The sequence below is a fragment of the Stigmatopora nigra genome, chromosome 3 (assembly GCF_051989575.1).
Source record: "Stigmatopora nigra isolate UIUO_SnigA chromosome 3, RoL_Snig_1.1, whole genome shotgun sequence".
In the NCBI taxonomy this organism is placed as follows: Eukaryota; Metazoa; Chordata; class Actinopteri; order Syngnathiformes; family Syngnathidae; genus Stigmatopora; species Stigmatopora nigra.
Window position 1 is genome coordinate 5941163 of NC_135510.1, and position 17720 is coordinate 5958882.

General features: G+C 37.7%; 1 protein-coding gene across 2 annotated transcripts in view; it reads left to right on the plus strand.

Moving 5' to 3' along the window:
- smyd3 (SET and MYND domain containing 3) overlaps positions 1-17720 on the plus strand; it is a 36557-nt gene that overhangs the window by 6562 nt on the left and 12275 nt on the right. The gene's annotated exons all lie outside the window — the stretch shown is intronic.

Here is a 17720-nt window from a genome sequence, read left to right on the forward strand (position 1 = left end):
TTCGTATTAATTGAAAGCAGCCAGGTGAATTAAAGTGTTTTGGTAATAATGTAGACGTGGCTGCCACAAGCTAAATTGTGTGGCTATTAAACACCTGGAACCACCATACACTTTATAATGAATTGTTATTTTTACGTTTTAATACCTGCTAGTGCCATTATATGCCAAATAATTTCATTAATTGACCAACTCGAAGTCACCAAGCGGCAAATTCTCAACCTTCACATCTGTGTGCAGATTTGTTTCCATATACTTTGATTAATTAAATATTATAGAGGTAAGCGGTGGGTGTCTGGATTTGTATATATATATTTATGATAAGATATGCAGTTTTTTCGTCTGTGTGTTTGGGGAGGCGGACTTGATTGCGGATCGGAAGGGTGAAAAAGCTGCTGATTAAATGCGCTTCAAGATTCCGATGGGAACTGAGTGGAGTGGGAGGTGTGGAGTGAACAACACTGTTTAGATTAAAGAGAGAATGAGAGAGATAGAGAGAGAATGAAGAATGTGTGAGATGGCAAGAAGTCAGCCATTAAAAGAGCAGGAAACTAGTTTGCAGCTGAAAATGGAGTGGGAAAATATGGCAGATACTATACTGCTGAGAATGCTGTTTAGAAAAGGTGGAAAAGGATATATATTTTTTAATCATTCAAATTTGATTTAAGGTTCTGTAGCCTTAATGCATTCATTCCATCAATGACTGAATTTCTATAGATATTTTGAGGAATGAAATGTCATTTTCAAGTTACAAAACATACTGTAACGCAGAAGAAAATTGATGAAGATCTTTAGGGCTATAATATAAAAAATGGAGGGTGAAAAGGGAACATTTGGGAAGGAGTACAAGTACAAAATGAATCACTTTTTGTTAGTCATCTGATCTAAACCCGACTAAGTATGCTTTTTAAACTGATTAGTTGAGTAGCTATCCTCCTGGACCTTCAATTTGTCATGGTTTCCCCCCAAATGTCTTTTCGGATCAACAGTAAGTTTGCATGCTTTCTTGTGTTGCCGTAAACACAAGTATTCCCTTTTGGGAAAAGCACCACACGCTAACGTTTGTCGGTCACTCGTACAAATTGCACCAACTCGCACGTCCTCCCTCATTCATGCGTTATCTCGGGGAGCCTCCACACCATATAATCCTATTACTGAAGCCGTGAAGTATCTGCTGGTGCTGTAACTTTGCTAAAGCACTCGTGTTACCCTCAGTCTGTCGAGTGTATGCATGTGAAGGCCTAGGGATGGGAGTTTAAGTGTTTATCTCTATTAATAGGCTATTTAGGCTATCATATGTTGCCCTGCCTCTTGTTTTTCACCTATTTTTTTTTTTCTAAGCAAAACAGGAATAATGTCCCCTGATTGTTCCTCACTGGGGGAGTTTGTCCATGAAATTTGACAAAGTGCAAGTAATTTTTTTTCTTTTTTTTCCCACTTTTTAAAAAATATATGTAATTTGAACTTTTGCGCCACACTTCAGATGTTAGCAGTAATGCACAAGTGAGCTGCTAAACTAGGTTTTTAATCAGTAACAGTTAAAATGATTAGGAAAATGAATGCTTAATTTGTGAATTGATTGACAATCGGATTAGAGAGTCTGACATCCTCGTTCCGATGACCATTCTGATGTGACGCATTGATATCCCGTTACACTTTTTGACGAGTTTGTGTCTATGCATCTGCATTTTCACAATCATTTTTTAAATTGTATTTATTTTAAAGCCACTGGACTGAGGCTATGGTGTCGTACATCCTGCTCTGTGCACCAGCAGTACATGTGTCTCCCATCAAATATTGATGGAGTCTGCATTTTTCAGCAGCGCCGATTGTGGCGCCTCCTCAGAAAATCCGCCTCTCATGCTTCCCAAATACGTCGTTAACTGCAGTGGGCTGCCTTTCGATGCAACTCACCACTGTCTTAGTATTCAGCCATTAGGTGACACATGCACATTCACACCAATAGTTTAGAGATCAGGCTTTGAGTACCAAAGATGGGATGAATAGACTTCATGCGTGGCGTTGCTATGGTAACTGACTTAAAAACAATTACCTCAGGGACATTTGCATGAGCTATTTAAAATCCAGCGTTTTCTTATTGTCTACCTGTGAACAGTAGCGTAGTAAAGGGATTGGGAATGGTATTTGGACACCATTAGGGGGCACTGTGATTGCATGCAGAAATCTGTTCTGTCGGTAAGAAGAAGGATGGATAACGGCGGTTGGTCCCGCCAATTTCCACAAAATATCATTGCGTAGGTCCTATTAACACATGCATCTCTCACCCCTTTAGTAACAAATGAGAAGTTTAGTAGTATATAGTATACCTGAACTGTTTACTGTGCTTAACCATACAAGTCGTTTCCGTGATTTATGTCTGACTGGCTGTGTTTTATGCCATAAAAATCATTCTTTATGCTAATGGCTGCCGGTTCTGGAGCGTACACACAATGCACCGCAAACACATTCTTAAGATGTACTATGGAGTAATGGAACTGCATCATTACTACTCGTAATCCCAGGAGAGTAATGAGGCAGCAGGGGATTGTTTTTTTTTTTCTCGGTGTTTAGAGGGTATTGTGTATTTACTACTGCAACTGTGTAACGCAGTGTTTGCGTTGACATTTTCTTAATATGGTCCACACAGTGGGGATTGTGAGAGTGGAGTGGGTTTTGGTTGGTTTGATGTGTGATTTTTTTTTTTGGGTCATTTCAGGGTGGTGATTGTGTGTTCAATTGTTTGTTGGGGAAACTACAATAGTGCAATAAGTTGAGATCTGGCTGAAGAATCTGAAGCAACGAAATACATCACTCACTTGTTTCATTAATAATGCTCATCATCCAATTTGTATTGACACAGAGGTTGGCAGCAAAGAGCAATAACATTTTTTTCTTTTTTATGGAGCTCGGCTATTCTCTTTTAGCGGCAGTTGAATCAGTGTAACATCAAATTGTAGATTATTTGTGTTGTTTAAATGTTCCTAGATTTGAACACCACATGGGAATAAAATGTTTTCTTTTTTAATATTGTTAAATCTTTTGACGCTACTGGTGAAAAATATACTGTCACCAAAATGATAAATTACTGAATGATAATCCAGGCAAAATGTATTCAATTGAAATGAATGACGTCAAAGAGGTTTTGACTATAGCCCTGAAAAACAAGTTGTTTGTTACCCTTCCGTAGTATTTAGTAACTCATTGCCTACCAGTTACAATAATAGACTTCTCACTCATTCAAACTGGGAGGCCCACTGCCAGCCTCTCCTGGCCAAAATGATTTGGGCATCTAGAAGCATCCATTGTACTGAACCATGATCATCCAATGCCAACCATCCATAGTAAAATGTATTGGATGTTTTTAGCTGTTATTTCAATGTTATATTTCCAGCGCTGTATGTAGCATATCTAATAATAACTTCAAGGCAACAATTGAAAGATGTCATTCCAAAAAAAACCTTATTCAGTAGAAAAACAAAGTTAACCACTGTGATGAAATCAATAAACGATTCAACGAATGAATAAATAAAAACGAAGGAAAAATAAAAGGCAGAACAAACTTTGACATATCATTCGTTCTGCAACCTTTGTACCAAATAGTGTGTGACTCGATACACAAATATAATAGTGTGTGTGTGTAGATGTAGAGCAAGCCTAAGGGAATTTGCGCAAACTTATTGTTATGCTGCATCAGCTCCCACTGCACTGAAAGCCATTTCTCATGCAGCTCGCAGGTCCGACATGTCGCCATATAAAATCAGCACACATATAAACGACACCATGTGCTCGGAAGCAGCAGCTCCTCTGCGCCGCCGTGTTCTCTTTGTCTGCTGGGCTCCTTTCCGCCCGGCTATCGTTTATCTGCGTCACGGACGTTCCATCATTTCTTCTCTCCTTGTGGGGCTGAGAGTCTTTAACTGCAGCCAGGATGCTGCGGTCACCTCTTTGACAAAGACTGATGGAAGAGGGAGATCAAGCTATTATTAAAAGATAGCTGACCGTCAAAGGGGATTTTTAGGGTAAATATTTAGATCTATGATCATTTTGGTAAATCTTGCTCACAAAATGTGTTCTTGTTAGACTACAAGAAAAAAACCTTGAGAATGGCAAGTGAAGTTTTTTTTAAGTTCTTCAGCTTTAGAATGGCAGACACAAAATATAGTAAAACCATTCGTTAGAGGAAAAATGATTTCCTTCATCAAACCAAGAACAGGGGAGAAAAAACAATAAATATTCATGAGAAACCCATCTGTTGCATCCACCAGGTAATTAAGACCAAATAAAATAACTGATTAGATGGCAACTTTGGTAGTTCCACCCCAAATTAATTTGTGCATGAAATGAAAACTCCTGCCTCACAGGACCATATATACCTTTTAGCCATCCGGTGTTATCAGCCTGAACAAAATGGGGATTAAATTGTCATGCGCCATGCCACAACTTCCGTAAATGCGTAAATATTTCCTCTGGGATCAAACGAGAATTGAAAAAAAAAAAGTTTTTCATCTGAATATGTCACGTTTAAGCGTTTGACTTTGAAAAAATGTCAGACTGTGAATGCTCTCTTTTCTTTCCTAGTATTGCGATTATTTATGACCTCATAAATAACGCCATTCTAATATGGCAAAACATATCCAATCACCTATTACTGTAAATGCCAGCGTAAGCAAAGATAGTGAAAATATGTGCACAGCATTTGAAGTTAAGTCATGGTTCACATTGAAATGCTTGCATATACCCTCCGCTAAGTAGCATTTTTACAGATAATTCTCTCCATGATGGCAATGATATGGTCATATAGCTTGTGCACATTTACGTGTAGGCGTTATTCACTTTTCGGACAGATGTGGAGTAGCTGTGCATGTGAGACTTCATGTTTTTGTGTAGGAGTAATTTATTCTGCCCATAATTATATCCTAGCTGTTGGGCCGTTAAATCAAATGCAGACACTCAAAAACTTGATTGCGTTCAGAAATGGGAAAGTTATCTCTCCTAGTATTTCACATAGAAGGAATCATATGCTCAAGTGCAATTATTGTTCAATGAATTTCTGTTATTTTAGGGGAGGAACCACTTACATTTTCTTTTTCTAACACTGTAGCTTTATAGTGTTGCCTAATATCTATCAATCCATGAATCCAAATCATATTTTTTTCTTTATTTTTTAAGGCAGTAGCAGTCCTGATTAATTAACTACAAACTTATTGGTGCATGTACACAGCCTTTGGCCTGGAGTGTGTTGTAACATAATTGGGTTTGCCTGATTAATTTTTTGCTATTGTTTAATGAAAATTACAATTATCAGAAGATTAGAAAAAATGGTACCTGTAGTTAATGCTGCACCTTTTGAAGGCAACCAAAACATTACAAAAACACTTTACAAGTTAAATAGTCAAATTTTCAGCCCATATTAAACTAATCAGCACGTTCCTAATATCAATACTTAGATAATATGTGTAAAGTCATTACCACAATCCTGGTGTCAATGAGTTGGTGCATTCCTACTCATTTCCTTAATATTTTCTTTGCTTTGACACCATGACTGGTTGCCTAATTGGCTTAGGATTTGTGTAATTGCACGCTCTACCATCTTGGTGTAATTTCATCATGAAGGAGAGCTGAATGTTTAATAAGAAAGTAGATTAAAAATCTTGTTCAAATGACTTGGATTGCCTGTAAGGAAGTGAGATAAAGGAGGGTTCAGATCCGTAGTTACAAATGAGGATTTTTGAAGCAAATTTGGATGTCTTTTTTTGGTTTTATTTTTTTAATGAAAGCCATTTTCATCAGTACGATGTTGTCGTTGATTATACTGCATTGTTTTGTCGTGTCTGGGGGCGGAGTATGACTTAATGGACAGCTGGAAAGCCGCGGCATCCACTGTCTCTCATCTCTTTTGTCCTCCCCCAGATTTTTTTTCTGCACGCACTTCTGCCGCCGCAGCTTTTACGATGATTACTCTTCGGTGCTTGTTTAGACGGATAGAAAGAGGGTTGGAGGCTGATACAATACCAAAGTGTGCATGTTTGTTATTATGACACATTTCCTGAATATACTCCAGAGAGTTGTGCCAGAATGTGATTTCTAAGATGCACTGTATTGTTTTTGTCCAATCTCCATTTATATTAACTCTACAATTGAGGGAAACCAAAACAGTTGTCCTGTTCAGGAATAGGAACGCATTTTAGGATAGTGAAACCAACTATTTATTCAATTTCTTTGGTTAAATTTTTTTACAACTCACAGAAAAAGACTTTTATTTAAATCTATTACTCTGCAGTACTTTTATTTTCTGATGGTCTACCAGAATTATTGAATTGTACATGCTTAGCGGCCTATACTTGGCTATGATTAGAAGCTAAACCTAGGCCTTGACTGAGGCTTTCACTCAACTGAATGCAATTTTAGTTGTTCACAGCAGGGTCAGTGACCTGAATTGGTCATTGCAGAGGTTGCCAAGCAACTTATTTTTAAACATTTCTCAAGGAGACATAATTGTGGAGTGTTCTTTTTTTTTTTTTTTTTTAGTTCTTGGCACTATTAAGCTATTAATCATTTATCAGCACTCATATCTATGACATTGCACAAGGGAAGATTTTGATATAATAGTGTCTAATTCTCTCTTCATGGTCAAAGCGTTCATTTCTGCCATTTTTAAATGTGTATACCTTTGCCCCCCTGGTCCACATAATACGGAACTGCTGGTCATTAGCACACCATTGGAAAGCATTAATGAGTGCTTTGACAAAGAGTAAAGCCTTGAATATATATGTAATCAAAATGTTGAGAGTGGCTGTGGTTTTGTGCAATGAATTGGCCTCCCAACATGGTCATATGATTCTCAGTTAAGTAGTTTGTGGCGTACTTTATCTTTCTCACCAATATTCCATCCATTCAGACAACAAACAGGTGGATAAATTGCTAATGAACTACAGTAGGACTGAACATACCAAGTCATTATTATCGGTTTGTTTTTATAGTGGCAACAGTGCCGAGAATATACGAGTTAAATTTCTATTATTGCCAAAGAGAGAAATATTTTTGTGATTAGAACAGTAAGAATGTCAATTTTCATCAAATGCAAAACATTATGTTTTGGTCTTTTTTGCCAAATTTGTTTCTTTTCATTACATGCAAAATGCCAACAACTACTTTAATTATAAAATTTATAACAACATGCACTTAAGCATTTGATTAATTCCCATTGGAAATTCCTTCCATGGCAAGCACCCAACTTGGCAACCCAAGCTCCCACTTAGCCAGACTCCACCCAACAAGCCAAATGGAACACTATCTTCAAACGAAGAGCTATAAATCTAACAAATGAGCTTCATTTAATCTCATTTGGTTGATTAGCACAAAAGTCGAAATTTATCAACAGCATGTTTTGGTTTTACTACATGGGTCCTGTATGCCAATTCTTATTCTTCCTGGCAACTTGGGCGTGATGACAGAGATTTTGCACCCACCTTATTCCAAATTCATTTGCATGCTTTTATATGTGCTGCTAATTGGGTTTATTTTAATGTTGGGTTACAGCCAGGCCAGCTGTCTTTATGCTCTGTACGCAGTATACGTGTATAGATATTAGAAAGCCTAACCAACTAACTGCTGGTTGGGTGGCTCAATATTATGCTTTTGTCCTTGAATCTAACTTAATGGAGCTCATTTATTATGTTATATACTAACGTCAAATTGTGCTGTAGAAGCTGCAGATGAGCTACTTTCTGTAATGTTAGACAATTTTTCATCCAGATGGCTCTCTTCCTCTCTTAAGTATACACATTTTATCCTATTCCCACGAGTAAACCCAAATTGCAATGGGTCTAATGCACTGAAGGAAGGTATCATTGGAAAATTCTCTAATCTTAAATCACCAGTTGAACAGAAGAGCTCAATAACCGTGTTTAAGTCTTGGAAAAAATGTAACCAGATTAGCGCTCTTTTTAATGAGGAACCTGTGATGTAGAGATAAGATATGCAGTGTTGTTTTTGGCAGTCCTTTATAGTCTTAATCTTTTGGATGGAAATGCATAGCAGTAGTTATATTTCAGTCATTGTTAAATGTGCTAGTAATAGTCGAGTCGATGAATACTCTCAAATGATTGGTCAGTAAAGTTTTTCAAACGAGCATGTTTCATGTTTTCTTTTTAGATGTAAACTGGACAACATCTCATATTTTAGTGATCCATAAATGTGTTTTGCTTGTTATTATATGTATATACATTGTGAAAAAAGGGTTTTCAACCAAAAGGTTCGTCAAAATTTTCCCAGGACTATAATTTTAGCTTATTGACTCCTATTGAATGTGATAGACATCCAATCTATTTAAACTTAGATGACTGAATCTTTTTTTGCCTCTATCCTCTTCCAGTAAAAGTCAATTGGGCGTCTATGACCGGCAATGGCAGCCAATGGGTTAATACTTCTTTAAGTCTGTGTGTGTGTGTGTGTGTGTGTGTGTGTGTGTGTGTGTGATTTCATGCCGATCTAATCTTGCGGCGTACGTTTGGTGTTGTCAGCACTTTTTCCGACCCAAAGCCAACAGGACAAGATAATGCAGGAGATGAATGGTGTATAGCACAGTTGGGTGGAGAGTGGTGGGCAGTATAACCTTTGCGTGTTTGTGTGTGTGAGAGTGCAATGGTTTGTGGTGGTTACTTAAAAAAAAATACAATTTTGGAGTTTTCTGTAAGGTAGAAAAAGCATGCTTGATGAAGGTTGTAAGATGACAAAAGGAAGGACAAACTAACAACAGTGTCCCTGTGGGCCAGGATATTTAACATAGTGTAATTACAGTAGGGAGCTCTTCTAATTGACTCCTACCGTGAAGCCCCCCGAGTCTGCAGTGTGTTTGTGTGAGAGTGAACGAGATACCCCCCCCTTGAGATGCTTTAATAAACAGCTGCTGTTACAGTGAAAATCAGTTTGGTGAAGCTATGTTAATGTATCTTCTTTAAAATATTTGTTTTTCTAATGAATATGAATGTTTCTTCCTGTATTGCTGTTGATGCATGCATTATCATGCACGTAGTTATTGTTTTTTGTCATGTGGCTCAAGACGTGTTGTTTTTTCTTTAGCTTTGTTCCTACCTGTGGTAAATTTACATATTTTGCATTTACACAATTAAAACAAAAAATCTCACTTTAATCATTGTGGATTAGGTAGTTCAATGGTCATTCTTACCAGTGAGGCAGTGTGGATTAGCTGGTTGTGACTTTTCTTGTGCATCGTGTGTGGTGTGAATGTCATCTGCCCTGGGCCAGTGGTGAACCAATTTTGAACCACATCATGATGATCAGACTGAGATAAAATGGCTGCATGTGAGTACCAAGACAGATGGAGAGACAGGTGCCGCTATGAATGTTATGTACTCGTTTTTCATAACCTAGACGTTAGCAGATATAGCAGTTGCGTTGTGTCGTCCTTGCCAGTCAAGGACATCTCCGAGCCTTTCACGTGAAGGAACATTAAGTTGGCTATGTGAAAGAAACTATTTGCAAAGGAAGAGCGTTAATAAAGTGCAGGGAGGGAAAAATATGAAGACATTAGAACTTCAGTAAATTATTCATTTATGGAAGTTTAGTATACCGTTAAAGTATTATCGTATCAATAGATATTATATAAATAAAAAATAGCTTATCTCACAAAAGCCAAATCTGTGAAATAGCTTTTGTAATGACTCACATCTCTAAATAATTTAATGAACTTTGAATGACAATGATAAACGCAACACGATTTTAAATGACTCAAGGTGATATGTGCTACTCCTGATAGAAGAAAGTATAGAAAAAAAAGAACTAGACCTGACTGAACGTCATGTTTTCAATTTCTTATATTTTCCAGCAATGTAACATTAAAACATCCCCTCGTTGCAAGTGTATGTAGGAGGTTCCCAGAACTCCAAGCAGTTATCTGACATCTCACACACATGACTCTGTGATCGTTTATTCCACATGACAATTTGTGCTCACCACGCCCATCCCCAAGGCCCCCTTCGTCCTTTCATCATTCTGCACAGAGTGCCTTTGAGGGCCTCCACCTCTCTGATGGAATCTCCAATGAGCTGATGAGAAGTACAGCTAGAGGTGAACATGAGAGAATGAAGAAGTGCAGTTAAAGCGCTATTCGCTATTGATACTTTCCTTACCACCAAAGCAGATAAAAGCCAACTTGGAAAAGTGCACATCGGTTGTGGATCACTAATTAACTCATCGGGTACAACTGATTTCGATGGATGTACAATTCATTTGAACTGGGGGGGTGGGTAGTGCTCATTTATCACTACTCTAAAAAACTACTGCCTTGTGGTTGTTCACAAAACTTTTGAACATTATAATTAAAGACACTCATCCTTTCATTTTCTTATTTTATCAATAAACACAGCTTTTTGAAATCAAATTGACAAAAAACATACATTTCTGCAAATGCTGGGAAATTCCCTTGAATAAGGTGGATTATAGTTTTGGTGTGATTGAGTTAGAGATGTTTTTTTTTCTGATCTGGCAACCCTGAGAGTTCCATTCTTGAGCATCAACTTTGCCATAAAACGTTAATGTATTTCCCTGGCAGACTGGCATTAAATGCCTCGCGGTACCGCTCTGCGGATCAGTGTTAGGGCACCATTGCCCTAAGGCAAAAATAAAAACCAACCACCTTAATTTCAATCCATCCGAGCAAACTACAACATGCTTGGATACTGTAGACTCATTGATGCACACTTGCCCGGCATTCCTGATGCTGACCGGATTAACCTGTATCCGGGAATTGTACAACAGCTGGTGTGTTCGAGCTCCACCGAGCAGAGGAGAAAAGGGATCTTCTAGGATGAGGTCCAGCTTATATCACATTCACACCACTTGCTCCTTTGTGGGCTGTTTTTCTTGTCTTTTATTGCTAGCAGCTCTGGGCTGGAAGCCCTACCACTTGACAGGCAGTGTCATTATGTTGACAAAGACAGGAGATGTGGAGAGAGACGTAAAGTCTTTACTTTTCAGAAGAGGATTGAGCCAGTGACTGTGATCCTGAGACTGGAGGATTATTCTTCTAACTATTGCCAGGGAAAGGTCTAAGCCCTCCCTGCAGGTGTGTGTGTCTTTGTGAGCCATAGTTTGTGCTGTTATACATTACCCCAAAGCAAGGACTTTGAGTCATCTTCCTTTTTCTTTAACCTTGCTTTAATTTGTCACATCTTTAAAGAAAATACTTGCAGCAAAAGAAAGAGGAAATATTGTCATCAGTATAGAAATACTACCTTTGAAAACCAATGGCAGGTTGTTGGCCAACCATAGCCCACATTTGTAAAATATTTCAGTTCTTAGAATGTAACAGATACAGATATTTGTCTGTAAGTTGAAAGTTGGATGTTTTGATAGTTTGTTTGCAATATTTTTAAAGAGGAAACCCAACAGATTTTGAAGAGTTTTGAAGTGTGAATGAGTGGAAATTATATTGAACATAGGACAGTTTTTTTTTTTTCAGAATTAGATCGGTCATCACTGTTTCCATTCGTTTTTAGCAAACTTAAATAAAAGCAACATATTAAAGGCCCATCATGTTCTATGGCGTATACATTTGGAAAATGCTTTTCCATTGCATTCTTAATATCTGGAAAACATCCTCAAGAAAGCATAAACATGTTTTTTCCACAATTGATTGTTTTTTCATATATACAAGCGTTTACATGGCCAGAAAAAGTAATTTTTTTTCAAATTGCTAGATTGTTTTCAATCGTTGATCACTTTCTTTTACTCCCTTCTTTATCCATTTCTGTTTCTCATTGCCTGCCTCTGTTTTCTCACTCCAGCCAATCTCCTCTCTGCCTACAGGGCTCACCGTTTGTTCTTGTGACAAAAATATCATCTGTGACTTTACACTAATTAACAGTGGTGTGTATGTGCGGGTTCGAAGTGTGTCCCTCCCAGGGTAACAATCAGCCCGAGCTTACTTCTATTTGTTGCATTTGCTCTGCGGAGTTTAATAAGCCAAGTTTGAATAGATAAATGAATTATTGAGTAACATGAATTTTGAATGGGCTAGCATCACTATACAACCAGATAAATAATGCACAGTTGCTTATTTACTTAGTTGTGCAATGCTAAGTGCTTGTAAAGTAAAATAGAAAAACTGTCACAACCTTGGAGGCATTGAATTCTTGCTTTTGTGTTCGCAGCAGGAGCAAAAAAAAATCTGTGTCGAAATTTTTCTGCCATTCATTGTTGTGTCGATCCATAATCTGCATGAACAATATTTTTGTGCACGAGAGCAGTGCATGACTATTAAAAGAATAGTAACTCCTAAAGGTTTCAATGTGGCCTTTGCACATTTTCTTATTTGAAATTTGCGTATTTTTCTTCACAATAGTCCAAGCTATTGGTAGAAGGTAAATTGGGAGTTTGTCATGTGTTAAGGACATGCTCACGTCGATTAGTGCACGTTTATGAATGCATGAGGAACACAGTCAATATTGCAGGGAGACCAAGACTTGCCTCTCCTTCGCCACTTTGTCTAACTCATCCTGAGACATTTTCACGCTGGCCGAGAGGTATAGTCTCCCTTGTGTGTCCTAACCCTGTTGAAATGTGGCCAGAACACCTCACCAGGAAGGGGCCCCAATGCAATGCCCAAGTGTTTTCTCTCCCAGTTCATCCCAGATGACTGAACGCTATCTGAATGCTGAATGAAAACAATACCCATGTTAACTTGGGTGAACTAAATCCAGGTCACGTCCACCTGTGTAGAGTTTGCATGTTCTCCTCAGGCTTGCGTGGGTTTTCTCCCACATTCCAAAAACATGCATGGTAGGCTGATTGGACACTCTAAATTGCTCCTAGGTATGGGTGTGATGGTTGTCCGTCTTCATGTACCCTGCAATCGACTGGCCACTGATCCGGGGTGTCCCCTGCGTCGCTCCTGGAATCAGCTGGGATAGGCTCCAGCACCCCCTGACCCTAGTGAGGGTGAAGCAGTTCAGAAAATGAGATGAGAGCTTGGGTGAACTGCTTTAATTGTTCAACCTATGTTGTTTTTGTAAAAACAAAAAATGATTAGTTAATGGACATGAACGTTGAAGGTTCAATGTTCACAAGTCTGCACACTCCGCCCACCACTTAAAAATGGAGGGTTGTATCGGCAGCGCTTGTGTTGGAGCCATTTATTAAAGAGTACGTATGAACCATTTTTCTGATAAAACGAGTACCCCCTGAGGTGTCAGTAGGACTTTAAATGTCATGTCATGAACATGAAAAATGCATGAACGTTGTATAAATCTGTCACGATAAGTTTAAATGTAGTAAGACTATTAGTCTGGTAATTGCAGTATAGATTGTTTTATTTTCCCTTTCCATTTCTCGGGAAAATCGCTAGTCAATAAAGCCATCCGCAACATAGCAGTCCGTGCATTGGTGCTTTTAATGAATGTCTTCCTCTGTTTTAAATTCAGTGCAAATGGAGTTCATAAATTCTGTCACCATTAAAGGTCTAAAAAGTGAAGCCATTGCAGATGGTGAGTAACATCCACTGCTTGCAAAGTAACACTGCGAAAAGCCAGAGGAAATGCCCTTCTCACTTAATTCATTACCCGCGTTTGACAGATTTCTAATGAGTTTTTGGTCTCAGTCTGTAGTTTTCATGTCTTTCCCATGCATGCAGCACCATGTTCATTGCAATGTCCCTTGCCTCATTTCAAATAAAGAAGATTATAGATAATTGAGGGTTTGCCGACCTCTTGGTTGACAGGAAGCTCCCATAGCAAATTGTTTCAACCATAATAGAGGTCAGCTAATAATAGGTAGGCAACACATTGAGCACACTTGAATCGTCAGACGCAACATAAAGATAACACTTTATGCATCCATTACCAATTCTGCATTTAGTGAAGCATCCAAGTTAGCATTTGACATGCAGGAAAAGGGTTGTACCACTAAAAGGCCAATGGAAAGCACTACTCTCACTCAATTGGTTAGACACTATCTGTGGTTTAAAATAACCAAGATGGTCATGTCACTATACAGGAAAAATGCACGTTACTTGTACTTAAACATACCACGCCACACATTAAAGCTCACACAGATAATTGGATGAAGCATGTGACCTGTAAATTAACAATTACTCCGATAATTGTAGTTTTACAATCCCTGGGATTAGTGTTTGTGAGTCAGTGTACATTTTAGAGGTGAACAAACAGCTCTACAAAAGTAATTTTTGGGTAGTAAGACCAAGCAGGCAATGCCGATCCAGTACATTTTCTACGGTACCAAGGATTAGGCTCCCTATGGTTTGGTAGCAGTAGATAACATTGACAATATGCTTGAATTAAAAGTATGAATGTACATAAATTACATTGAGGTAGCTGCATAATAAAGATAGAATAATAATGATAAAAAGCTGAATCTTTTTAAATTGCTTAAACATGCCTGGAGGGAATTCATGGAATTTCAGATATACTTATCCTTGAAAACCCCTTTTCCAGGTTTCAGCCTCATTGTAAATCCTCCTTTTATTGAACGTGTGAGAAGGGAATAGTGTTTGTACTTCATATATCAACTGCAATCCAATCAAATGCTGAGGCTCAATATGTTGCGTATGTTTAGTGGCAATATGATTGTATTGGTAATCACTCTAGGCGATGGATTCACGTTGAAGATGAGACTGACTGAGTGGAGTCTTCACATTTAATAAAACAGCTCTTGATAAAAAAATTAGAAAAAAATACTGCTGCAGCCATGCAGAAGAATAGGATTACTTACAAAAACAAAAAACAGCCTTACAGTATCATTAGTCATAGTTCATATCTGATTTGTATCGTTCCCCAGACAGACTCACCGTGGGCTTAGCACGCATACTGTTCAGCAACACACTGCAGTGTTGAAAATTGTGCTGAAATCTGACAAAACATTGATAATCTTATTCATAAAATGACCTTTAGGGGGATCGTCTCATTATGTGGCATCATGTTAACACAATTAACATGACAGTTGGGGTGGGGCTTTTAGCCCATGTATATGGATATTTTTTGTATGAAGCAGTATAGAATACATACATATATGAACAGGCATGTTTATGAGTTATGCATTTTTTCAAATTTATCCCTTGAGATGATTCAATATCAACATGGAAATGAGTCAGTGGAGAGCAAGATGGGGCGGTCTTGCATTCCGTTACATACGCCCCGAGGCCAAGTGGTGTTAAATATTGTCGCTTTTATTCTTGAATTCACAGTCTGCTCATGCTGTTTCTTGGCATATTTGTTTATAAATATGAGGTAGTTCAATATATTCTGTATAAGTGTGCTCACATTAATGCATTTCAATAACAAGCTTCAACGTGAAAGGCATATTCATCAGACACATAACAAGTCATCTACTATCCAAAACACAACGATAAAACACTTAACCTTTTATTTTGATATGATAATTTTCAGGTCTCGAGTTCTTCTTTTGGAATTTATGTTGCCCAAACAAATAAAAAAAAATGACAATGCAAAAAAAGAGAAAAATCCTTTTTCTAGGACTAGTGTTGTTAGTTTAAATAACCCGGCAATGTGCCTCTAGCATTTTTTTTTGTCCTAAATATGTTTTGATGTTTGCAAAAAAAAAACAAAAAAATGTCAAGGTATAAAAGAATTGAAAGTTATATATAGAAGCAGAAAAAACAATTCTTTGAAGGTGCTTATTTTGGAACTGTGGCCCAATTAAAGCGACAGAAAGCCAAGACAAATGCTAGTGCGTAGTAGACAGAACGAAGACACATTAAAGATAATTAACATTTAAAAAGAATTGCTTTGTTGTCACTCTTGAAGGCCAACAATAGAGTAAAAGAAAGATTCGCTCGGCTGTTTACGGGGTATGTTTGTATGCCTTTGGAGGAAAGGAAAAGAAAACAATGATTAAATCATAAATACTTTATCACAGCATTAATAGAGCACTCACACAGACACAACTGCTGATTGTATCTAATGGCCTTTGTAGTGTTTGGCAGATTGACAGGAAATAGGTCTGCTTTTGCGTTCTAGTCCCATTAAAGACGTAAAGCATCCATTCGTGAGTACTTTGAACTGACATGACAGAAGCGAGCAACGCGAGATGAGATGACTCTCCTATTGCTTCACGCCACTCCTCCATTCAGCGAGAGCGACACCACCGTGTAGCTCCAAAATATTTCAACGTTAACGTTTTGTCTTTACCCTTCACATTTAGCCATTGCTTGTAGTGAAATGCATTGAGAATGAACAGCTTTACTCTGAAATAAGAGTCCTTACCTATGGTGAAGGGATTTTTCATTCATGTTTCAACTTCAAATTAGGGCTACCAATGACTTTTCATTGATTCATTGAATACGTAACATAAGCATTTCTTTTTCCAAGCATTAAAAATTGCTAAAAATTAAAGGCTTTTAAAAAAAACGGTCTTTTCTGATTCAATTTGACAAACATGAAGAGGCACTTTATTAAGTTAAGTGGGTAAATAGTTGGTTCTATTTTTTTAGTCGATGTCAAGAACTTTGCACAATCTCAATTTTCAGTCATTTTAATCATCGATCTGTGATGTTCTCTCACCGTTTCCACATATTCTCCAAAACCTGCAGACCTGCAGTTAAAAAAAATGGATCAAACACATATACGACGTTTAATATATTCCCGCCCCCCCTAGTGCACGACATTTTCCCTCACTCTCCCTCCATTTTCCACTCCACAGCTACTCACCACACCCTTCAGTCAGTTACTGGTCTGTTTTTATTCCTCTCTCACACATCTATCACCTAATATAAAGAGTATATACTTCATGTGTGACACCACAATAAATATGTGACACAATGAGCTGCGCATCAAGATTTAAAGCACCATTTGGCGAAAAAAAACAAACCCTCCGGACAAAATGCTTAATAGTGAAGGGACTTTGTAATGGAGTCTTTTGTGAACAGTGGCTCCAAATCTATCTGGCACACTAATACAAAATGAAAAGCTGCTGTTATAAATGTGCGCTTTTTATTATTTTCTTGGGTATCCTTCTGTTTTATTGTGAAAATTTGTCATTCATTGAGTCAAGATGGATCGAAGAAGCCCCTTTGGATTCCCCGTTTCTTCTTGGCTGATGTCAATTCATACAAAATTACACTGCATGGTAGTGAATACTATTTTTTATTATTACTGAGGGTACATAAACGAGCCAGCTGTGATAGATGGTTATGATCCTCAGTGTCAATAAGAAAACTGTAAGGTTTTATTACTATGTTGGACCTTAGTTGTTTCCTTATTTTGTGAAATCGTGTGTATCCTCTACAACAGAATCAATAAATTCTGCCCCTTAAATTGACACCATCTTTTCCCTTAGGAAAATAAAACAAGTGACAGTTATTTTTAAGTTGACTGAACACCCCGTAGTATGTCATGGTTGATATCTTTATCCGAGCCGTTGATCTAGGCTGTTGAAGACAATGTGTGTGTCGTGGGGTGCTTGTCAGAAAAACTGCAGCACATTTCCTACTTTAACATGTATTTATTCCTAAATTAAATGACGTCCAAAATAGTCATTTTTTCCCTATTTTAATTTACTTTGCTGCCAATGGATGGGGAAACACAAATCAATGTTGCCCACAAAATGAACTTACTTTTTCAGTCTTTACATCAAATGGATTAAATAGTTTCCTTTCTAGCCACAAAAAAAAAAACACTCTAATATACAATTCTGAAACATGATCAATCAAAGCCAGCAATGACAGTTAA